The sequence below is a fragment of the Phyllobates terribilis genome, unplaced genomic scaffold (genome assembly GCF_046119375.1).
Source record: "Phyllobates terribilis strain yellow unplaced genomic scaffold, ASM4611937v1 Scaffold_13__5_contigs__length_258822181, whole genome shotgun sequence".
NCBI classification, from domain to species: Eukaryota; Metazoa; Chordata; class Amphibia; order Anura; family Dendrobatidae; genus Phyllobates; species Phyllobates terribilis.
The window spans coordinates 115,115,845-115,140,618 of record NW_027362773.1 but is presented as its reverse complement, the minus strand read 5'-3'; the positions used below and the strand labels follow the sequence as shown (position 1 = coordinate 115,140,618).

General features: G+C 44.8%; 11 non-coding genes across 11 annotated transcripts; all 11 read right to left on the bottom strand.

Annotated features, from left to right (window-relative positions):
• LOC141174725 (small nucleolar RNA SNORD31) lies at positions 1 to 70 on the bottom strand. The gene has a single exon (XR_012252967.1). It is a non-coding gene; the product is annotated as a small nucleolar RNA SNORD31 (small nucleolar RNA).
• Positions 71 to 1,251: 1,181 nt separating this feature from the next.
• On the bottom strand, positions 1,252 to 1,323 carry LOC141174723 (small nucleolar RNA SNORD30). The gene has a single exon (XR_012252966.1). It is a non-coding gene; the product is annotated as a small nucleolar RNA SNORD30 (small nucleolar RNA).
• A 218-nt stretch (positions 1,324 to 1,541) lies between these two features.
• Positions 1,542 to 1,613, bottom strand: LOC141174727 (small nucleolar RNA SNORD31). Its single transcript, XR_012252969.1, has one exon. It is a non-coding gene; the product is annotated as a small nucleolar RNA SNORD31 (small nucleolar RNA).
• Positions 1,614 to 1,801: 188 nt separating this feature from the next.
• Positions 1,802 to 1,929, bottom strand: LOC141174729 (small nucleolar RNA SNORD22). The gene has a single exon (XR_012252971.1). It is a non-coding gene; the product is annotated as a small nucleolar RNA SNORD22 (small nucleolar RNA).
• Positions 1,930 to 2,808: 879 nt separating this feature from the next.
• On the bottom strand, positions 2,809 to 2,874 carry LOC141174720 (small nucleolar RNA SNORD29). Its single transcript, XR_012252963.1, has one exon. It is a non-coding gene; the product is annotated as a small nucleolar RNA SNORD29 (small nucleolar RNA).
• A 140-nt stretch (positions 2,875 to 3,014) lies between these two features.
• Positions 3,015 to 3,086, bottom strand: LOC141174726 (small nucleolar RNA SNORD31). Its single transcript, XR_012252968.1, has one exon. It is a non-coding gene; the product is annotated as a small nucleolar RNA SNORD31 (small nucleolar RNA).
• A 166-nt stretch (positions 3,087 to 3,252) lies between these two features.
• On the bottom strand, positions 3,253 to 3,335 carry LOC141174731 (small nucleolar RNA SNORD22). Its single transcript, XR_012252973.1, has one exon. It is a non-coding gene; the product is annotated as a small nucleolar RNA SNORD22 (small nucleolar RNA).
• A 9-nt stretch (positions 3,336 to 3,344) lies between these two features.
• LOC141174728 (small nucleolar RNA SNORD31) lies at positions 3,345 to 3,416 on the bottom strand. The gene has a single exon (XR_012252970.1). It is a non-coding gene; the product is annotated as a small nucleolar RNA SNORD31 (small nucleolar RNA).
• A 180-nt stretch (positions 3,417 to 3,596) lies between these two features.
• Positions 3,597 to 3,724, bottom strand: LOC141174730 (small nucleolar RNA SNORD22). The gene has a single exon (XR_012252972.1). It is a non-coding gene; the product is annotated as a small nucleolar RNA SNORD22 (small nucleolar RNA).
• Positions 3,725 to 4,289: 565 nt separating this feature from the next.
• LOC141174722 (small nucleolar RNA SNORD26) lies at positions 4,290 to 4,361 on the bottom strand. Its single transcript, XR_012252965.1, has one exon. It is a non-coding gene; the product is annotated as a small nucleolar RNA SNORD26 (small nucleolar RNA).
• A 3,433-nt stretch (positions 4,362 to 7,794) lies between these two features.
• On the bottom strand, positions 7,795 to 7,862 carry LOC141174739 (small nucleolar RNA U25). Its single transcript, XR_012252980.1, has one exon. It is a non-coding gene; the product is annotated as a small nucleolar RNA U25 (small nucleolar RNA).
• Between the last annotated feature and the right edge of the window lie 16,912 nt (positions 7,863 to 24,774).

The window sequence follows — 24,774 nt, the reverse complement described above, 5'->3', positions numbered from 1 at the left end:
AGAAGCTCAGAAAGTACCTCTCAGTCACAGACATCAGTCTGGGGCGGTATAACAGATCATCACAGCTGATATTACATTACTCACACATACAATAGACACTTACCGGAGAGCCGACACCATGGCCTGCAAAAAAAGGGATAACAAAAAGCTTACATTAGAGAGTTAAAGATTAAAAGAAGGTCACAGCTTTATTAAGAGGGGATCTCATCAGGATAGCGACGATCCTTGTCACTGCCAACACAAGTGCCAGCTCAGGGTATAGTGGATGATTCATCACTGGAGACCCCTTTTGAAGTTTTTACAAATAAAACACAGGAAAGCTAGTTGTAAAGTACTCACATTAAAAAGGGTGGTCTCAGAGAAGACATTGTCTATTATGGGGATGTCAAATATGCACGAGACATCCTGCTCAGAGACCAGTGTTGCAACTAACAGGAGCTGTACCATAAGCACAAGTACCAGTGATGTGCTGGAGAAGAAAAATGCTCAGCCAACTAGGGCTGGAGAAAGTCTGTAGTCTGTTTTATGAAGTCTCCAGCCACACTACCTCACAGATGTGTACTTATGATACTGGTCTTCTGTCAGTTGAGCCTCAGGTCACAGGAGCAGCATTTTAGATTGCAGCCTGTCCAACACATGACCAGGAAGTGCTGCTGTTTGCATTAAGTGATTGGGCCATGTTATATTCCTGGAGAACCCCTTGGGTCTCAGTGGTGGGGGAAATTTAGATATTCATGCCTGGTGAGACAACCCAACCTCATGAAACCGCAGAAAAACAAATTGCCTTTAGATTACAGCTTCATGGCTAGATCTGCTTTAGAGTGCACCTTCAAACACTTTAAGTAGGATTTCCATGGATTTAAGAGTTCTGCCATTATCAAAAAGCTTAACTTCATACCATTCCCTAAGGCAGATTTTCTATAAACATGGACAGCTTGCAAAAGGGACCAAAAAAGGCTTGTGGCCAGCCAGTTGGTGTTCTAGGTAGCAGGCCAATTTATCAAAGCAGACAGAAGAGATTGAAGTTTGTAGCAGCCCATAAACCATATGAAATACAAGACACCCAAAGCTTTAGCTTCTTAACTTTAAAAGTCTATTTGAAGACAAATGTAATGCTCCTTACCCGAGTAGGTCATTCTGGTCTCCACTGCTGTAGTCACCATTTGAACACTACAAGAGGGACGAGTCATTGAGTTATTACAAGTTTGACAGAAGCATTTGAAGGCATTTTTTTGCTTCCTTTAACCTTCAAGCTGTCAGAAACAATAATTCTCATCAGGTCTATTCAGACGAACGAGATTCCAATAGAAATTCATCATGTCAGCTGGTGTGCTGCCCCCTAGGAACATGCATATAAATGTACAGCGTGCTGTTCTGCCTAGGGAGTATAATATGTTAAATGATTAGTAATAGAAATTATAATCTGCAGTTACCTTTTTTTTAGCATGTACCATGTGGATCCTTGCTCTGCAGTAATTCTGCAAGAACAGAAAAAGTTTAAGATTCTGCTGTATACTTGACAAGTCACCATTATTTTTGAAAGAAACTCAGTATGTAACCAGTCAGTCACCTAACATCAGACTGGGGCGGTAACAAAGATCATCATAGATCTCATGGCTAGAATGACCGCTCACTACATCACACTGCATTACCTGGCAAATCAATCCAAAGCAGTGGTGGGGATGAGATCTGCACCTCCTGCAACGTTAAAGAGACAACGTTAGTGCGCAAGTAACAATATCCAAAATAAGTTTCTTCCAAAACTTGCTCCTGGCATACAGTGACAATGCATGAAGTTCCAACCCCTGTCAGACCGTTCCTGCTGGAACATTGCATCCTTCCTCTCCTGCTGATGATGCCAGTGGGTTCACCTTTTCAGGCTCTGGCACCATACAGAAGGTCGGATGTGTGAAGGTTTCATCATTTGGGCAGGAGACCACTAACAAATATTGCTTTATGGGAAGAATAAGTGGTGCAGCTGGCCATACGGCTAAATGGGGGACCCCCAATCATTGGCCAGCTATACCATGAGCCCTCACCTAAAACAATGGTAGCATATTGCTTACCCAGATGTTGGCATCTAGACTTAGTAATTACATCATCCATAGACCAATTTTTTATATTTAAAATCAGTGGCATACGCACTGAAGAGACCAAAGTGGGGCATCAATGGTGATGACGAACGGTAGGGGGGAGGGGGGTAGAATAAAGCACTCTCTCTACAGCCACGTGCCCATTTTTAAGTTTTTGCAGTGGATAACTTCAGGGCTGCTCATCAAACACTGGCTAAAGCTATTCAAGATCATTTTTCTATGCAGTTAACAGTAGTGCAAGATCAGGTTTCCTTTAAAGTAGTCCAATCTGTACTACATTGTAGAGAAAATGAGTAGAATACACAGGTTTATAGGAAAAATTCAGTATAACCTTTTAAGCATAGAAATTTCTTTACAAAGTTCATTGAGTGGTTTTACCGACTGTCAGCTGCATCTGCATGCAGTCACAGGGAAGACTGTCAAACACTGATGGCTCCACCCACTGGACTCTTGCATAAAGTCAATATGTAAAATGCAAGGTTACCTGAAGCCTCTTCCACAAAAGTGTATATTAATCTAATCAGCTATTCCTGCCTGTAGATCACGTTACTGAAGGTGGAAAACTTACCACCCTGTGCATATACCATTTCATGTAGAGCACTTACCTGCAACTACAGCTGCAGGGCTTCTATGCATTTTCCAGTGCCTTGATCCTGCAGAAGACAGACTAGTTAGACTTGGAGCCAATATTAACCAAGTGCTGAAAAGGTCACAGGCTGCTCAGGAGTTCATACATTTTCATTGTGTTATCAAAGTGAGCTAGTTTGCCTCATCATTGCAGTCTCATCATCTCTACAGGTCCCTGTATAGTCACCTACCTGCTATGTCGCAGTGCAGACTCATTCTCCATTCATCCTGTAATAACAGCAAAGTTTAGGATTCTGCTATATACATTACAGACCATCACTAAGTTTTTCTGCGAGAAGCTCAGTATGTAACCAGTCAGTCACCAAACATCAGACTGGGGCGGTAACAGAAGTCATCATAGATCTCACAGCTAGAATAATTCTCACTGACATTATGAATTACCTGGCAAAGTTATTTCAGGGGGTTGGCAACACCTGAAAAGTTAAAGACAAAGTGAGTGACAAGACACTTTCCAGATGCATCATAATCTTAAAGTTGCATTAAGAGGAAGGAGCAGTAAATCCAACCATTGTCAGACTGTTCCTTCTGGAACATTACAGCCTTCCTCTCCTGCTGATCATACCAGTGGGTTCACCTTTTAAGGCTCTGGTATTAATTTTCCAAAGAAACTCAGTTTGTAACCAGTCAGTCACTGAACATCAGACTGGGGCGGTAACCAAGATCATCATAGGTCTCAGCTAGAATCACAGTTCACTACTTGCCAAATCAATCCAGAGCAGTGGTGGGGATGAGATCTGCACCTCCTGCAAAGTTAAAGAGACAATGTTAGGGCGCAAGTAACTAACATTATCCAAAGTAAAATAAGTTTCTTCCAAAACTTCCTCCTGACATACAGTGACAAGGCATGAAGTTCTAACCCTTGTCAGACCATTCCTGCTGGAACATTGCATCCTTCCTCTCCTGCTGATGATGCCAGTGGGTTCACCTTTTCAGGCTCTGGCACCATACAGAAGGTCGGACGTGTGATGGTTTCATCATTTGGGTAGGTCAGTAGGACAAATATATGTGCCATGTATGCTTGATGAGAAGAGACTTACCTAGCACAGGAGCCTCCACTCCATAACAGTCACCTGGAAGCCATCCAGTGATCTGTTTCTTTGCAGTGTGACCTTAAGTCAGCCCTAAGGAAAGAGAAAACCATCAATAGGACATCCCGGAGAGCTTGGTGCACCTCTGCAGAGTGCAGCCTTATCTCAGAATAAAGGTGGCATCACTAACAAGTCAGACATATGCTTGTCTAAAATATTCATCAGAGATGAGGCAAGAAGCAACCAAGTTACTTTGACATACAGACTCACCTGCTGCCATCATCCACCATCTTCAGGGGAAATACAAGTGGCACTACAAAAAAAGATAAAAAAAAGGTATATTTCACATACTGCAAATGCAGAAGCCTGTCAACGTCCACATTCAGCTGTTCCTTCAAGAGGTCAATAGCTTGGCTCCATTATAAGGCATGTTTAGATTAGAGCTTATGCCAGGAACAGGGCAGAGGGCTGAACAGTCAGTATGGCAGCACCAACTTCACACAAGACTGCAAGTACCATCGCCACTCAGCCAGTGAGGTCATCTCCACTGTCAGCTCAGAAAGAGAGAGTTCAAGAGTTTTCATCTTTGTGGCTCATGTACAAGCATTATTTATGCAAGCTATGGACCATGGTGGGGAGAGTTCTCCTTCCTACAGGAAGCAACGCATTGTCTAGCAAGATAAAATCTTAACCACCGAGTCTGGCTACCTGAAATCCCACTTTAGGCTATGTGCACACATTCAGGAATTGCTTGCAGAAATTTTTCCACCTCTTGGGAGCAAAAATGTTGCGGAAAATCTGCAGGGTTTACATGCATTTTTTAGGCAAAACCACATGCAGAAATGCATATAGAATGCGTTTTTTTTTTCCTGCACATGAAATCCAGTCATGAAACAGAACTTGCAAAATGTCATAGAAACTCATGGGATAAAGTAAGCAATGCATTTTTGGCCCATTTCCATGCTGAAAAAAAAAATGCACCAAAACCATACTGTGTGCACTTAACCTTAGAGTTAAGGGGCAGCAGCGTGGCTCAGTGGTTAGCATTGTTGCTTTGCAGCACTGGAGGTCTGAGTATCAAATCCCACCAAGGAGTCTTACACCTTAAAATTCCCTTTATCAGTAGGATCAAACACCCCTAAACAGACTACATGCAAGTCAAATGAACATGAATAAAATGATACCTTTTATCTGTAGACTTGTCGATTTGGACCAGACAAAACTTAAGATCTATGGATCCGTCAGATTCTCTCTGAGAATCCATACCTGTAGCTTATTTTAAGTGAGAGCCAGTGTTACTAGTGTGAGACATGTAGCTCAGGAGAGCCAACTGTCATTACATGTCTCACACTGGCAACTCCCCTTTCATTTAAAAATAAACTGCAGATTCTCAGGGAAGATCTATGGGCTGGACAGATTCCACAGGTTGTAGATATCAAGTTACCATTTTATTCAGCTTCCTATGACCTATACTGTTCAGGAGGTATAATCCTTGCGAGATTCCCTTTAACCCCTTCGGGAACAGAATTTTTCTTGCTTTTGTTTTTTCTCAAAGATTCATAACTATTTTGACAACATTGCTGTATCAGCTTATTTTTTTTGTGGGACAAGTAGTATTTTATTGATAACCACTACTAACTGTATGGCATCATGTACTGAATAACTGGTAAAAAAAATCTAAAATGGGTAAAGTTATTAAAAACATACAATGCTGTTTTTTTGGGGGAGGGGTGTATTTTTAATATCAAGCTTCCATTTTAAAGAGGATTTTATGTTGCGATTCTTTAAAGGGAACCTGTCACCAGCAAAAACACTATTAAAGGGAATCTGTCACCACTTTGGAGTTCAGACCTCTACTATGGGCATACAGGTTACAGAAAGCTAAATCTACACATACCTGTATGGCCCATAGAGGTTTGATTTTAAAAACACTTTTCTCTGCACTCTTGTTTTCCACAGAGCTTGGCATCCCCTGGACACAAAGAAATCCTTGCCCAACTGTTTAAGCATATAGGTGGGGATTTCGGGGAATGATAGTTACCATATTCCTCCCCCTGCAACATGCTCCCCGACTTCCTGGGCATGCATAAAGCGCCACTCACAGAGCGCACTTTGCTTCATCCCAGCTGTCTCTGTACACTGTGCCACAGGGTTCTATTGCACAGGTGCCAGGGAGTCATTCACTTCAGTGCCTGCGCAATAGAACCCTGCAGCGCATTGCACAGAGAAACGGGGTCAGGATGAAGCACAGCACGCTCTATGTGAGTGGCACTTTGCACATGTCCAGCAAGTCAGGGAGCACAGTGCACATCACAGGGCCCTGTGATGTGCAGGAGAGGGAGTGATAATACACATAGGAGGGTATTTCTTGGCGTCTGGTGATGCCAAGTCTGTGCAAAATAGAGTTTATAAAAACAGATTTCTCCGCAATCAGACCTCTACTATGGGCCATACAGCAAGTATACATTTACTTTTCTATAACTTGTATGCCCATAGTAGAGGTCTGATATCTACCACAGGGTGACAGATTCCCTTTAACTTGCAGATATGGGCTTAGTCAAGTTACTAGCCTGTCTGTCACCTGAACATAGCATGGAGAAAATTAACTTTCCCAGCCCTGACACTGGATCTGCATTGGGGCTGGTTGTCAGTCAAGGCTGGAGGCCCGGTTAGAGCTGCTGCTCTATACTCAGTGCAGTGAAAACCAGCACCCATGACTGAAACCAAATGCTGCTAGGAAATTTCATTCTCCCCCTGCAGCGGCCATCTACATGCAGGTTAGTAATGCTATTAAAAGGGGTTGTCTACTACTAGGAAAAAACACAATTCTGGCAATTTCCTTATTACAGCATTTACTGGTAAACTACCTTTATATTTTGAAAGCAGATTTTTACGAACACTGCAATAAGCACATGTGCATTCTTAGTGTCTTCATTTTTAAAAGGGGGGGTTGGTAGTGAGAGCAATTTGCTTTTTCACTTTGCCAACCCCTGGGTAGGGGGGAATGAACCTACAATGGTTTGATCACTTATACAATCTACAGCAATACCATAGTATTGTGCAATATATGGCGCTTTAGAGGAGGACAGTGATGGCAACTGGAGCCTTTAAAAGACCCATTTGCACACCATGATCATAATCACAGGCCACCACTGGGAGCCAGCATGTGCTTGAGTTTATGTTGTCAGACTCACCATGGCGGTCACTAGCCACAGATGATAGATTGATACTGGCTATTTAATATAATCAGCAACTGCATGTAGAGAGGTCTCAGCTGCTGAGCCCATAATACATGAAGTCACCCCAGCACAGACATAGTTACACTTATTTACTAAGGAGAGCAAGTGGAAATATTAGAGCAACAACTGGCCAAGAGTGATCTAACTACCCTCATTTAGGAACCCTGCAGTGGTCTATAGGCTTAAATTATATAGCCCACAATTTAGACGACTATTGGATTAAAACTGTTAAGAGCTGGCCATTACATAGTGAAGCAGAATGAGCATTTGCATCTGCATGGGAGCGTCTCCAGATATTGCTATATATACACAATGTAGGACAAAAGGACAGACACCAGGCTCCATGTGGAGCTGCTGGCATCAGTCATGTGACTGGTATAGTGGGGCACATAATTAGGAGTTTTCAGATAAACAGAGCCCTGACCGCTAGGACTCTGATTATAAGAATGATGGGAGCAGTTGTACACATGTGCAGTCACCACTCAGTTCACAGCCTATGGGACCAAAGACAAGCACGTGGTCATCAATGAATGAATGACTGATCACACATGCACTACTGCTCCCATCATTCTTGCGATGAGCAAGGTCCTAGCAGCCAGGGCTCCTCAGTAATCAGACATTTAGCTGAAAGTTCTTACACATAAGATATCCCGATAGAAGCTGTGGAGAACAGGTCAGGGCACTTATCCTTCCTGCCAGGTACGATCTGCACCTAAGGAAACAAACAGCTCTCATCAGTGTCCATCTGACGATGCAGAAGCTCCCAGACATCAGCGACAATGACGAGGAGCTCAGAGACTTCAGCTGTCCTCACAGGTCTCAGAACAGGTCTGTGAATAATCTCATCCTGGCCACCGCCCATAGAACACACACTATACCAGAGGCCGTACACTACCCCCGGAACACCACGTGCTCCAACCCACAGGCAGATTACTACTCACCATCTCTAAACTCACGCCGTCCGAAATGACCGAATGGTAAGCGAGCGGGCGCTTTTATAGCAAAGGAACTCCTCGCAAAGCATGGCGGGAAAGAACGCGAATGCGCAAGCTCGCCTTCACTAGTTTTTTTTTTTTTTTTTTTTTTTTTAAACCTCAATAAACTTTATCAACAATCGCGCACTCTATAGCCCGCTGCTGACTCTACTGGATGTCACGTGTTGAGAATTTGAACAGAATTCTGATTCTCAACTTCCGGAACTCTCTGTATTCTAACCACTGTAGTCCCACATAACAACCAAACACGTCCGGGAGAAAAGCTGGGATCTGATTGGCTGCTGTAACCAACACCAATTCTGTATGTTAGAATCAGCAGGATGACAATACTTATTACCAGGGATGTATTAAAGGGGCTGTCCATTACTCTACTCTAGTTCACCCATAACAGCCTATCTGCTCTCCCAGGGATTGTGAGACATTGTTATGGGAGCCCTGCAGCCAATCAGCAGCTGGACAACTGCTAATGGTCTGCTTTATTCTCACAAGGGGTATTAGCTGTTATTATTTTACATGGGGGAAATATGGTGATTGAGGAGGGGCTGTCCAAGTCTTTACACTTTCATTTTTTTCTTCCTCTTCTCCCAAGAGCCATAACTTTTCAATTTTCCCCCCTCGACATACATAAATAATTTTATATTTTGATAGATTGGACTTTTACGGGCACAGGAATATTAAATATACTTACTTTTTTAAATCAGTTTTTTTTTATGACGAAAAAGAGGTTGGTTTAAATTATATTTTAAAACTGTTTTTTTTTTTATTTTATTCTCACTTTATTTTTCAGCCATCTTAGAGCACTTGAACCTGCAATCATTTGTACTATATACTGCAGTACTTCAGTTCTGCAGTATATAATAAAAAGCACAATCTCCTGTGAAGCCCAGGACCCTTCACCAGGCTCCCAGCTGTACGGCAACCCATTGGCACCCCACAATTCAGTCGCTGGGAGGCAAGTAGGGAGGGAATTTTGGGCACCCTAAGGTTCGATCCACTGGGATTGCGTCACTTAAATGCTGCTGTTAGAGATTGACAGTGGCTTTTTAATAGAGCGGTCGTGTCACCTTTACGGCTGCAACTACAACAAAATCACAGCAAAAATACATTGTTTTTGTGAAGTTGCAACATTTGTTCACAATTTTGCAGTAGTTGCAGCAACAAAAATCTTCTAAACTGATGCATCCCTTATATTTATTTCCTATCATTTCTACATTGTGATGATTCTGCCATTGGGCCCACGTAAACCAGACTTTTGTTTCTTGAATGGTTGGCTCATGTCATTAATTTCTGGCACATCCATAAGACCTGCTGAGTGTGGACAGTAGTCGTGTACATGTCCGCTGCTCTCTACTTTCATTTCTATGGAAGTTTCCAAAGTAGTCGGTTTTTGAGAAAGCTGCAGGTCCCAGCGTTGAGACCCACATCTGCCAAACATTTATGGCATATCCTATGAATATAATTACTCATATCTAATATAGGTTTATCCTTTTAATTTATTGGCTTTTAAATGCCCCATAGTCATGGGGGTACCCACCGTGGGGCAGCTGCCCCTCCCTAGAAGCAGGGCCGCACGCCGCACACACAATTAGATCAGCGGCGGTCGCGGCCAGTGAAAGTTTCCTCTGCGGCCGGCCGCAGGTGACTGCTCTGCTCTGCACCCGGCGGCCGGAACTGCGCAGTGTCACTGCATGGGGTTCGGCCGGGATTACCTTTAACGCACGCTGAGTGACACAGCACGCCGCATGTCACCTGATCAGGGTCCTGACTCCTGAGGCTATGTGCCCACGATGCAGAAATGAAGCAGAAAATTTCTGCAGCATTTCTGCATCTCCCTGGCAGAAAAAACGTATGCAGATTGTACATGCTTTTTTCCTGCCAAATACATGCGGATTTGAAGCGTTATTCACATGCATTTCCGCATGCGGATTGACAAGCGCTTTCCAGGCGATTTTAGCATCACTTGGAAAGTGCTTGACAACTTGGTCACACTATATAAATCCATGCAAACAGCATGGATTTATATAGTGTGACCGTAAGAATGTTTAAAAATAAACCTATACTTACCTTCCGATGGCCTGACGTGTGTTGCTGCGCTCGCTCCTGTCTGCCAGCTGATTGCGGGACACTGCACTGAAGGGCCTGCGGTCACATGACTGTGACATCACCGCAGGTCCTTCAGTCCTGCCCGCAAGCATAGAGGAGGAGACCGGGGGCCGTCGGAAGGTGAATATAAACTTTATTTTTTATTTTCTTCTTTTTTTTACAGGTACAATGGTACCCAGGTCTGGATGAGAGTCTCTTCTCCTCCAGAACTGGGTACCATGCGCACATTGAAACGCATATAATCCATGAGTACAAATGTACTGACACGGATTATGTGCGTCTCAATGCAAGTCAATGGCGGCGATTACGCCGCGCTTCCGCAAAATTAATGGACATGCTGCGGATTTTTGAGCGCAGCATAAACGCTGCGGAAAAATCCGCAGCATTGGCATAGAACTTCCGGAATCCCCTTGGGGACCATGGGGGACGGATTACCTATCGTTTAACAAGCGTTTATGCTGCGGAAATTCCGCAGCATATACGCTTGAAAAACGCTACGTGGGCACTTAGCCTGAGGCGTGCTGACGTAGCGCGCTGCCTGCCTCCCCTGTTTCCTGTCTCTGAGAATCCCGCCGGAGCGGAGCACTTGTCCTGTTACTGTGGGCCGGCTGCCAGTGACTGTGGCAGCTAGCCAGTGTAAATTACACAATACACTCACTCACTGTGTAATTATTGAAATTTGGAAGGGCCTGGGCCTTGGGAGTAGGAACCGGACCTGGAGAAAGGACAGGTGGTTAATGCTGGGCCAGCTGGGGGGACCTTAATTATTATAGCAATAGCACTATTATATATAAATAAATAAAATATTAATAAAATCCCGTACCCCGAGTGTCAGCGCCATTATCCCGCACCCAGAGTGCAGGATAACCCTAAGACATGTAATTAGAATAAAAATCAAATTTTTTTGCAAGCAAATAATTGTAATAACTAATAAAGTACTTCTATAAATGCATATCATTTTCTTAAAATTTTAATTTCATTCACCTTTTTCGTTTTAAAATTTTACAACCTGAACGACCATGGCTTGCCCCCCCTAGTTTTGATCCTGGGTACGCCCATGCCCATAACCCTTCTGTGGAAAAATATCGGTCTCTCCTCCATTCTTGGCCCTTGGAAGACAAATAAAGGCGTGTCCTATATCCTCTACGTCTGCTATGTATTACACTTTCTTAACACTAGGTGTCAGGCTGATGCGCTCAGAACCTTTTAGAAAGAGAGAAGATATCCAGTTCAGACTTTAAAGTCAAGATATTCTCCAAAAACAGCACATACTAACAGTGAGAGTTGTGATAATTATCAGGGGAGGACATATTGCCAGTGCAGTTGCACCGGGGCTAGAAGGTGGAGGAAGGCCCGCCGCCACCAGTGACCACTTCACCTGGATGTGTTTCCAAGGATGCACATTGTGCTGAAATGTATTGCGGGACAGGGAACCCGCCAGCTCGCTGCGCTGCAATACACGCCACTGGCCATTCAAAGGCCGGCAGCTGACATCGGCGTGCCCGTGACTGGGGGCACATGACAGTGACGTCATGCACCATGACGGGGACACCGAAGTCAGCTGCCGGCTCCTGCGCCAGCTGTAGAGGAAGACCCCACGTGCCGTGGGGAAAGGTGAGTAGTATCGTTTCTTTTTGATGTATTACAAAAACAGGGCACAATATACCTGGATGTGGGACATATATATACGAGGATGGGGGACACATTATACCAGGATGGGAACATATATATGAGGATGGGGCACATTATACCAGGATGGGAAGATATATATATACCTGGATGGGGACATTATACAAGGATGGGGACATATAAATGAGGATGGGGCACATTACACCAGGATGGGGGAAATGTATACGAGGATGGGGCACATTATACCAGGATGGGGACATATAAATGAGGATGGGGCAGATTACACAGGGATGGGGACATATAAATGAGGATGGGGCACATTATACAAGGAGGGGAAAATATAAATGAGGATGGGGCATATTATACAAGGAGGGGGACATATAAATGAGGATGGGGCACATTACACCAGGGTGGATGAAATAAATACGAGGATGGGGCACATTATACAAGGAGGGGGACATATAAATGAGGATGGGGTACATTACACCAGGGTGGATGAAATAAATACGAGGGTGGGGCACATTATACAAGGATGGGGACATATAAATGAGGATGGGGCACATTACACCAGGATGGGGGAAATATATACGAGGATGGGTCTCATATACAGTGCCTACAAGTAGTATTCAACCCCCTGCAGATTTAGCTGGTGTGATAAGATGCAAATAAGTTAGAGCCTTCAAACTGCAAACGAGAGTAGGTTTTATGAACAGAAGCATAAATCTTACAAACCAAAAAGTTATGTTGCTCAGTTGAATTTTATTAAATTTTAAACATAAAAGTGTGGGTCAATTATTATTCAACCCCTATGTTTAATATTTTGTGGAATAACCCTTGTTTGCAATTACAGCTAATAATCGTCTTTTATAAGACCTGATCAGGCCGGCACAGGTCTGTGGAGTTATCTTGGCCCACTCCTCCATGTAGATCTTCTCCAAGTTATCTAGGTTCTTTGGGTGTCTCATGTGGACTTTATTCTTGAGCTCCTTCCACAAGTTTTCAATTGGGTTAAGGTCAGGAGACTGACTAGGCCACTCCAACACCTTGACTTTTTCCCTCTTGAACCAGGCCTTGGTTTTCTAGGCTGTGTGCTTTGGGTCGTTGTCTTGTTGGAAGATGAAATTACGACCTATCTTAAGATCCTTGATGGAGGAGCGGAGGTTCTTGGCCAAAATCTCCCGGTAGGCCGTGCTATCCATCTTCCCATGGATGCGGACCAGATGGCCAGGCCCCTTGGCTGAGAAACAACCCCACAGCATGATGCTGCCACCACCATGCTTGACTGTAGGGATGGTATTCTTGGGGTCGTATGCAGTGCCATCCAGTCTCCAAACGTCACGTGTGTGGTTGGCACCAAAGATCTCGATCTTGGTCTCATCAGACCATAGAACCTTGAACCAGTCTGTCTCAGAGTCCTCCAAGTGATCATGAGCAAACTGTAGACGGGCCTTGACATGACGCTTTGAAAGTAAAGGTACCTTACGGGCTCGTCTGGAACGGAGACTATTGCGGTGGAGTACGTTACTTATGGTATTGACTGAAACCAATGTCCCCACTGCCATGAGATCTTCCCGGAGCTCCTTCCCTGTTGTCCTTGGGTTAGCCTTGACTCTTCGGACAAGCCTGGCCTCGGCACGGGAGGACACTTTCAAAGGCTGTCCAGGCCGTGGAAGGCTAACAGTAGTTCCATAAGCCTTCCACTTACGGATGATGCTCCCAACAGTGGAGACAGGTAGGCCCAACTCCTTGGAAAGGGTTTTGTACCCCTTGCCAGCCTTGTGACCCTCCACGATCTTGTCTCTGATGGCCTTGGAATGCTCCTTTGTCTTTCCCATGTTGACCATGTCTGAGTGCTGTTCACAAGTTTGGGGAGGGTCTTAAATAGTCAGAAAAGGCTGGCAAAAGAGATCTTTAATCCACACATGTGAAGCTCATTATTCTTGATGCCTGAACTACTTCTTAATACTTTAGGGGGACCAAACAGAATTCTTGTGGTTTGAGGGGTTGAATAATAAATGACACTCTGAATTAACTTTTAACGTTTTAAAAAAAAACAAAAACAAAATTTGCTGCAGTGCATTTCCCACTTCCAGGCTGATCTACAGTACAAATGTCACAATGCCAAGTTGATTCCGCATGTGTCAACCAGCTAAATCTGCAGGGGGTTGAATACTACTTGTAGGCACTGTATATACCTAGATGGGTCACATTATACCTGGATGGGGACATATATACAAGGATGGGGGACATATATACTAGGATGGGGCACATTATACCAGGATGGGGCACATTATACCAGGATGGGGCACATTATACCAGGATGGGGCACATTATACCAGGATAGGGCACATTATACCAGAATGGAGCACATATATACAGTATACCTGGATGGGGCACATTAAAACCAGGATGGGGCACATTATACCAGGATGGGGCACATTATACCAGAATGGAGCACATATATACAGTATACCTGGATGGGGCACATTAAAACCAGGATGGGGCACATTATACCAGGATGGGGACATATATACGAGGATGGGGCACATATATAAGAGGATGGGAACATAATGTATATACAAGGATGGGCACATTATAGCAGGATGGGGGACATATATACGAGGATAGGGCACACTATACTAGGATCGGGCCATATGTAACTGGATGGGACACATTATACTAGGATGGGGGGCATACATACCAGGTTGGGGCACATTATACCAGGGTAGGGCACATTATACCAGGAAGGGGACCAGGATGAGGGACAATATATCAAGAAGGAGGCCAGATTGTGAGTCATTATCCCAGGAAGGGGCGTCCCTTATTCCGTATCATCCTATCTAGCTTTGTATAGGGCGGTCCCTTATTATGCAGTGTCCTCTGTTATGTACAGTGCTGTCCCATTATTACATAGTATTATCATCAACATTCCTTAAATCAACCTATATGCAGTATGGGATGCACCTAATTAGAATTATAACACAACCAACCTTTTACCAAAATCAAAGGGATGGGACATTGGTGCAGTTACTATGCATAGTAATTGCACCAGTGTCCCATCCCTCTGACATTGGTCAAAGGTTGGTTGTGTTATAATTACATAGTAATATGTCTTGTTATATATAGCATCATCCCTTACATAGAGTATTCTCATTATTTTTGGTATTCACAGCGCTCTCTCTTCATTACATAGAGTCCTCTCTTAATAGATATAAAATGAAATGACTGCTGATAGAGCAGCATCGGACCAAAAGACCAGTCCATCTGCCTTCTCCATCAGTAAAGAAGCTTTCCCATGCTCCATCAGCCATCATTTCAGTTTATATCTCACAATAGAGGATGGTAAGTAATAAAGAACAGGGCGTTCTAAATAGCAAAAATAACAAGAGAATCTGATATGTAAGAGACGGTGCTCGGTGCTGTACATGGTAAGAGAGGGCATTGTGTAATAAAGGGCAGCAATATACATAATGAGAGGAGACTATGTAAAATATATATATACATATATATATATTTTTTTTTTTTAGCTTGGTTGCCATTAAAGGAGGGGGGGGGGCAAACACATTTCTTGCACAGGGGCCCCAAGCTGTCAGTGTTCGCCCCTGGTAATTATGATAACATAAACAGAAGATTGGTTATGGTTCTTGGGATCCATATGTCAATAAAAAATGTACCTTAATGGCAGTAAAGTAGTTCACTTGAAATTTCTCACGCTGCAAGTGGTGACATCAGTTAAGTGGCTGGAGTTCATTGGCTATGAACTGCGATAACCTTAGTGACGTCAGCACTCGTCGCAGCAGTCTGTCAGTGTGTTCCGGTTTGCGTGCTGAGCGGTCACATTACTCATGTCACCGCTCAACACATCATCCAGATGTAGCAGATTTGAGGATTGTTGTGGGATGGATTTACAGCGGACCTCTTTGGATTATTTTATTTTGTAAAGGTAATAAATGGATAAAAGAGGGTAATTGTCCGGGAGTGCTTTTTACAATTAAAGGACTTTTCTGTGCATGTGTGTTTATTGCTCTTTACTATGGGTTAGTAATGGGGGTGTCTTATAGATGCCTCTCCATTACTAACCCCTCGGCTTGATGTCAGCGGATATAACACAACTGACATCAACCCCAAGACCATTATCCTGCTTGCCAACGCACCAGGGCAAGTGGGAAGAGCCAAGGCTAAGCGCCAGAATTGGCGCATTTAATGGATGCGCCATCTCTGGGGCTGCTGAGGGCTGGTGTTATCAGTTTGAAAGGGGGCCAATATCCATGGCCCCTTCCCGACCTATTAAGATCAGCCCACAGTTGTCTGCTTAGCCTTTGCTGGTTATTAAAAATAGGGTGGACTCCACGTCATTTTTTTTTAGTCCCTCCTTTTTAATAACCAGTAAAGGCTATTTAGACAGCTGTGAGCTGATATTAATAGCCTGGGAAGATCCATGTTTATTGCCCACTTCACAGACTATTAAGACCAGCTCTCAGCTGTCTGCTTTCCCTCAGCTGGTTAATAAAAATAAGGGGAACCCCATGCCATTCTTTTTCTTTTATTAATTTATTAGCTAAATACATGTACAGAAAGCTGCACATTCAAAGTACTAATTATATATATCAATGACATATTTCTTACTATTATCTATCTATCAATAAGATTGTTTTATTAGGGTATGTGCCCACGTAGTGTTTTACAAGCGTATATGCTGTGGAATTTCCGCAGCGTAAACGCTTCAAAAACGCTTGGTAATCCGCCCCCCATGGTCCCCAATGACAAGCCGAACTGTCAATGCCCATGCTGCGGATTTTTCCGCAGCGTTTATGCTGCGCTCAAAAATCCACAGCATGTCCATTAATTTTGCGGACATGCAGCGTAATCGCCGTCATTGACTTGCATTGAGACGCATATAATCCGTGTCAGTACATTTGTACACACGAATTATATGCGTTTCAATGTGCGGATGGTACCCAAGTCTGGAGGAGAGAAGACTCTCATCCAGACCTGGGTACCATAGAAACTGTAAAAAAAAGAATTTAAAATAAAAAATAAAGTTTATACTCACCTTCTGATGTCCTCCCGGTGTTATCTCTGCCGCATCCGCTCTCTTGGAATGCTCCCGCTGTTGTGAAGGACCTGCCATGACGTCACTGAGTCATGTGACTCATCACATGGCTCAATGACTTCACCGCTGGTCCTTCACACCATCGCGAGCAGTGCAACACACCGGACGCAGCAGAGAAAACACCGGGAGGACACCGGAAGGTGAGTATAAACTTAATTTTTTTATTTTTTACCATTTTATTATTTTTTTTTAACTAACTTGGTCACACTGCTATGAATCCATGCTGGTTGCACGGATTTATATAATCTGAACAAGTGGTCAAGCACTTTCCAAGTGATGCTAAAATCGCCTGGAAAAGCGCTTGATAACCCGCATGCAGAAATGCATGCAAAGACGCTTCACAAACGCTTCTACCTGGCGGGAAAAACGCATGTAAAATCCACAAGCGTTTTTCCTGCCAGGGAGAAGCGTAAAAAATATGCAGCATTTCTGCATCGTGGGAACATAGCCTTAGTTCGAAAACTAGTTTGAAATGACAGAGAATTACTGTATGTAAAAGCTGATGTTAAAAACGCATTGCATATGTATGTCATACGGATGCTAGGTGAGAAAAAAAACGTGTGACACTCGCCTGACACTCTCCAATTTTTCTGGCTGAGAATCTCAGCTACTTTATATACGCAGAAGTGAACGTTCCCTTAAACCCTCATACTGTCTGTAAAAAAGATGGTGGTAGTATCATGGATTGGGTGCGTTCTGCTGCATCTGGGCAAGACGGCTTCTATTATTATTGAAACAATGAATTCTGAATTATGCCCATAATTCTAGAGGAAAATGTTAGGACATCTGTCCAAGAGCTGAACCTTAAGAGAATGTGGCTCACGCTGTAAGACAATCACCCAAAGCCTATATTAATGCCTCTATCAGACATTATGCCTCTGTTACATTGGCCCACTGGCTTGCTGCCAATATTTGTAGGTTATATATTATTAAATATGAAAATAATTGATATGCAAATACAAACTTGTCTAATATAAAAAAAAAGGTCTTTTAGCTATTTTGCTAATCAGCGCTGCCCCGTGACCCAGCAATGTGTGAGAATGTCCCCATTCACCTGTTTGGTCTTGTGTGGCCTCTTGTAAAAAGTCCAAAGACTCTTTGTTCTCGGAATTGATGTGGGTACCGGTGGTTGAACCCCCACAAATCAGACATTAATGGCGTATCAAACAGATGACAATCGCTGTACATCACAAAAAGCTTCCGAAGACAGAAAATTAAAGGGGTTGTCCGGTTAAAACAAGTTATCACCTATCCGTGTGATAGGTGATTACCTGGTGATCGGTGCAGAGTCTGACTGCTGGGACCGGCATTGATAGGCAGAATAGGGAACTTTATCCCCGGAGGAATGGAGCCACTGTGCACATGCTCGATCCCCACTCCATTTATTCCCTATAAGACTGTGCTCTGCTTTTTCCAGCAGCCCCATAAAGAATGAATGTAGCGGCGGTCGGGTGTCCAACCTGCTGTGCAATTTTATTAGGGGGATAAAAGATCCCCTTCAGGAGTTAAAATTCCTCACTCTGCCAATGGGTGCTGAGGAAACCCACCGATCATCAGTTATCACCTATCCACAGGACATCCGCTTTAATACCTTCCTAAAAGAGAAAATAATTCTGCAGTACAGCATCTGATGGAGCTGATTTATTTTTTCTATTGGGTCTGTGTGTACAGTAGGGACACTTACGCTTCTATGAGTGACATTTCATTGGCTCCAAAATCTCAGTGGTAACACTACCATGTGCATGAGACCTTACAAACAGGCTTTCTCCTGTGAACACTAGCTGCAGGACTCTAGGCAGGTTAAATCCTGTCTTAAGTCAGAGGTAATTGAGGCATGATTAACAAACTATGCACATTTCTAATAGGATTTGGAAAACATTTTTCTCCTGGTATGCCCAGAGTGAGCTTTTAAACCCTACTAGCGTGAGATTAAGGCAGTTCTTTTGAGATTCTTTTTAGTAGCTTGATAATCGTAACGTTAATATTTGTTTCTTTAACCCCTTTGGAAACATTTTTATTAATATTATATGTTTCAGCGATTTGCATACATGCAGTCACATGCCGACTAGACGTTTGCAACCTTCCTCAATACAAGTGTATTGAGTGCGGCCTGACACGTCTAATTGGAATGTGACTGTAAGTATGCAAATTGCATACTTGACATCACGTAACCAAATGATATAGGGCTGATCTATATGGGATCCAATTTTTCTTTTCATTGTGCACCCATAAACTTGAATAGATGAGTCTCGTTGGTAATACAAAACAGAATAGTGTGTGCTGTGATTTTTTTCACCTGGACACTAGGTCTATGTAAAAAAAAAAGTCAAGTGAACAGCCCCACAGAATAACATTGGTCCTGGTGCTGTATGATTTTTACCAAGACAGAACGTGTCCATATAATTTGCTCATCTGAATGAGCCTATAGTGCAGTAAAGAAAAAACTAAAATAAAGAAAGTCACCTCTTCCGCATGCCTGCGTGGCTTGCTGTTACCGCCAGTCTCATGTGAATGGCTCCTGTGACCGTTCTGATGCTGAAAGGGACATCTAATCCAAAAACATCGCAGATTAAAAGCCCATCCTTACCAGTACCAATATACTGCAGGATGCAGCAGCCCCCTTTATAAAGGCGGAGGCATCACAGCCTGCCTGATCTAATAGTATGGGCATGACCAATAAGCGGGCAGGGTGCACTACACGCATTTGTATGACTGCCGCCCTATACAAGTTTTATCTGTATGCATTTATAATACTAGGCAACCACCCAATCCGTGAATGGCCGGTGGCATAGGCGGATTATAATGAGGGCAATCTGGGCTACCGCCTGGGGCCCGAGGCTCCGGGGGGGCCCATGGCCAGATTGCCCTCATTATAATGTTCTGTGCGCCGCTGTAATAAAAAATCTGGGGCCTTCTTGGCCTGAGCCCCGGATCTTCTGTGACTCTGGTGCCGATCAGAGAGCTGCGCTGGTCCCCGGCACTGTACTTCTGCATGCTGCTGTGCCCGGCCGACGGCATCATGGTATAGCAGACGCAGCCGCGTGACATACCATGCTGTGCACAGTCGAATCTGCCAGTCACGGAGCGCGGGAGACTTAAAGAACAGGATCCCAAACAGGAGTGTGGGCCGGACCGTAGGCAAGCGACACAGCAGGTGAGCACTATGTGTCTTGTATGTATCTAAGGTTGCATATATCTGTAAATGTAATATATATACAGTACAGACCAAAAGTTTGGACACACCTTCTCATTTAAAGATTTTTCTGTATTTTCATGACTTTGAAAATTGTACATTCACACTGAAGGCATCAAAACTATGAATTAACACATGTGGAATTATATAGTTAACAAAAAAGTGTGAAACAACTGAAAATATGTCTTATATTCTAGGTTCTTCAAAGTAGCCACCTTTTGCTTTGATGACTGCTTTGCACACTCTTGGCATTCTCTTGATGAGCTTCAAGAGGTAGTCACCGGAAATGGTTTTTACTTCACAGGTGTTCCCTGTCAGGTTTTATAAGTGGGATTTCTTGCCTTATAAATGGGGTTGGGACCATCAGTTGTGTTGTGCAGAAGTCAGGTGGATACACAGCTGATAGTCCTACTGAATAGACTGTTAGAATTTGTATTATGGCAAGAAAAAAGCAGCTAAGTAAAGAAAAACAAGTGGCCATCATTACTTTAAGAAATTAAGGTCAGTCAGTCCGAAAAATTGGCCAAACTTTGAAAGTGTCACCAAGTGCAGTTGCAAAAACCATCAAGCGCTACAAAGAAACTGGCTCACATGAGGACCGCCCCAGGAAAGGAAGACCAAGAGTCACCTCTGCTTCTGAGGATAAGTTTATCCGAGTCACCAGCCTCAGAAATCGCAGGTTAACAGCAGCTCAGATTAGAGACCAGGTCAATGCCACACAGAGTTTTAGCAGCAGACACATCTCTACAACAACTGTTAAGAGGAGACTTTGTGCAGCAGGCCTTCATGGTAAAATAGCTGCTAGGAAACCACTGCTAAGGACAGGCAACAAGCAGAAGAGACTTGTTTGGGCTAAAGAACACAAGGAATGGACATTAGACCAGTGGAAATCTGTGCTTTGGTCTGATGTGTCCAAATTTGAGATCTTTGGTTCCAACCACCGTGTCTTTGTGCGACGCAGAAAAGGTGAACGGATGGACTCTACATGCCTGGTTCCCACCGTGAAGCATGGAGGAGGAGGTGTGATGGTGTGGGGGTGCTTTGCTGGTGACACTGTTGGGGATTTATTCAAAATTGAAGGCATACTGAACCAGCATGGCTACCACAGCATCTTGCAGAGGCATGCTATTCCATCCGGTTTGCGTTTAGTTGGACCATCATTTATTTTTCAACAGGACAATGAACCCAAACACACCTCCAGGCTGTGTAAGGGCTATTTGACCAAGAAGGAGAGTGATGGGGTGCTACACCAGATGACCTGGCCTCCACAGTCACCAGACCTGAACCCAATCGAGATGGTTTGGGGTGAGCTGGACTGCAGAGTGAAGGCAAAAGGGCCAACAAGTTTAATATTGTAGCTAATAAAAATCATGATTTTATTTTAAGAGCTGTTTCAGCTTCCTGATTTTTTCATATTGTGTTTAAGTTGGAAGTGCAGCAATATAGGCTGTATATTTATCAGATTTCTTCTGAATGTGTCTTTTCATATATTTGTGTGTGCACATTTCTGCGACTCGTATATGTGCAAGTCTGCATAAGTATGCGTGACTGCGTGTGCGACTGCATGTGCATGACTGTGTGTGTATGCTTTCTGGTGTCTGACTGCGTGTGTGCGTGACTATGTGTGTGACTGCATGCGTGAGTGTGTATGTGCGTGTGTGTGACTGCATGTGCATGTGTGGCGCCCCTGCGGGTTCAGTCGCCACAGAGGTACTGTATCTCACCCAGAGGTGTGGTATCCCACTCTCAGGTAAGGATGGAGTGCTGCCCGGGACCCTAACACCTGCATCCAACACTACACTACTCCAGACCAGCTGGAGGGGCAAGATGTGTCGCGCTTCCTGCTGAGCCCTGACCCTGGTTGGAGTGGGGGGAACCAAAGTACGGGGAACCATGTAGTGGGTGTGGGTGGAGGACGTAGATCAGGGGAGCACTTGTTAGAAGTGATATAAAAGAGGGAACCATCTTGGAAAGACAGGTCAGTCAGATAGATCAGTCAGAGAAGGAGAAGTATTGGGAGCAGGAGCTCTGCAGGGGCTCTGCAGGGGCTCTGCTCAGAGAAGGAGCAGGGCCTAGCAGAGAGGCCCAAGACTGAGGAGGAGAAGAGGAAGGAGAGAGGAGCAGGAGAAAGGCTCCAGGAAAGTGAAAGGGATCCCAGTGCTGGAGGCCACCCGTACGCCCGAATCTGCCAAGCGGTGGAGGGATCAAGCCGCAGAGGGGACTGGCCCCTGACCAGTGAGAATTACAAGGTTCAACTGGAAATCGGAGGCTTCTGTACTTTCAGGGTGCAGTTGCCACATCCACACTCAAGTCGCCAAAAAGGTAACCACATAGGATCCAGGGAACTCCAGGTTGCCCAGAAAGATCCGAGGATACCAGCTTGGGACATTGTTTGGCGAGGCGCAGGGCAAGAAGGGTGAGGGCCAGCACAGAAAGACGGCTGAGAAAGTCATATAGAACGGGGTCCTGTCAGGCACTCTTGAAACACCTGGGAGTTTGCTGAACCCCTGCCTGGTGAACACAACGTGGGAGGCTGTAAGCTGGACAGTGCAACCTGAGGAACTTAACAACTGTGAGTAAATTCTGAAGACTGCACCCCTCTGTCTCTGTGAAGTTATTGCTGCGCGGTCACCCCCTGCACTACACCGCAACATCCATAACAACTCAGCACAGCCCTGGAGCTAAGCTCTACCTGTGGAGAGCTAAACCAACTCTGCTGCATTTACACCAGCTCCAGAGGACCTGCCCCGCAGCGGCAGCTCCCTTTAGCCGCATACCACAGGTGGCGTCACGAACTGTATATAAAAACTATAAATCCCCTGTAAATAATTCCCCTTTTGATTGACCGCCCTGGATCACGGACCGGGTCACCGCCACTGTGACATCTCCCCTAGCAACGACCAGCCTGGCACCGAGTACCCCACGGCCCAGGGGGCGCGTCACATGCCTGCTGATGTCTGACTACATGTGTGTGTATGTGCGTGACTACATTTGTGTGTGTGTATGTGACTACATGTGTGTGTACAAGACTGCGTGTGCGTGCCTGCTGGTGTCTGACTGCATTTGTGTGTGTATATGTATATGCGTGTGTGACTGCATGTGCATGACTGTGTGTGCGTGCCTGCTGGTGTCTGACTGCATCTAGGGAGCTACGTGCGGCCTCATACTGCATCTAGGGAGCTACGTGCGGCCTCATACTGCATCTAGGGAGCTACGTGCGGCCTCATACTGCATCTAGGGAGCTACGTGCGGCCTCATACTGCATCTAGGGAGCTACGTGCGGCCTCATACTGCATCTAGGGAGCTACGTGCGGCCTCATACTGCATCTAGGGAGCTACGTGCGGCCTCATACTGCATCTAGGGAGCTACGTGCGGCCTCATACTGCATCTAGGGAGCCACGTGCGGCCTCATACTGCATCTAGGGAGCCACGTGCGGCCTCATACTGCATCTAGGGAGCCACGTGCGGCCTCATACTGCATCTAGGGAGCCACGTGCGGCCTCATACTGCATCTAGGGAGCCACGTGCGGCCTCATACTGCATCTAGGGAGCCACGTGCGGCCTCATACTGCATCTAGGGAGCTATGTGCGGCCTCATACTGCATCTAGGGAGCTACGTTCGACCTCATACTGTATCTAGGGAGCTACGTGCGGCCTCATACTGTATCTAGGGAGCTGTGTGGGGGCTCATACTGTATCTAGGAGGCTATGTGCGGCCTCATACTGTATCTAGGGAGCTGTGTGGGGCTCATACTGTATCTAGGAGGCTATGTGGCACCTCATACTGTATATAGGGAGCTATGTGGGGGGCTCATACTGTATATAGGAGGCTATGTGGGGGCTCATACTGTATATAGGAGGCTATGTGGGGGCTCATACTGTATCTAGGAGGCTATGTGGGGGCTCATACTGTATCTAGGAGGCTATGTGGGGGCTCATACTGTATCTAGGAGGCTATGTGGGGGCTCATACTGTATCTAGGAGGCTATATGGGGCTCATACTGTATCTAGGAAGCTATGTGGGGGCTCATACTGTATATAAGGAGCTATGTGGGGGCTCATACTGTATCTAGGCTATATGGGGGCTCATACTGTATATAGGGAGCTATGTGGGACTTATACTGTATCTAAGAGGCTATATGGGGGCTCATGCTGTATATAGGGAGCTGTATGAGGGCTCATACTGTATCTAGGAGGCTATATGGGGCTCATACTGTATCTAGGAGGCTTTGTGGGGGCTCATACTGTATATAAGGAGCTATGTGGGGTCTCATACTGTATCTAGGAGGCTATATGGGGGCTCATGCTGTATATAAGGAGCTGTATGAGGGCTCATACTGTATCTAGGAGGCTATATGGGGGCTCATACTGTATATAGGGAGCTATATGGGGGTTCATACTGTATATAGGGAGATGTCAGGATACTTAATTGCACTCAATATTAAGTCATTCAATTAATGTAAACAATTAATTATAATTAATATGTTAATATTGAGCAGAATTAATTTCAGCCGATTGGTTCGGCCTCCACAATGTAGCGCCCCGAGGTCTCAGTCGCTACAGAGGTATTGCACCTCATCCAGAGGTGTGATATCCCACTCCCGGGTAAGGATGGTTTGTGGACCAGGGCTCCGGTAGCTGCACACATTACACTCCTCATTCAGGGGGGGGGGGGGGGGACAGCTCGATGGTGCTCCCATTAATATAAATGCAGGCACGAGTGACCTTGTTC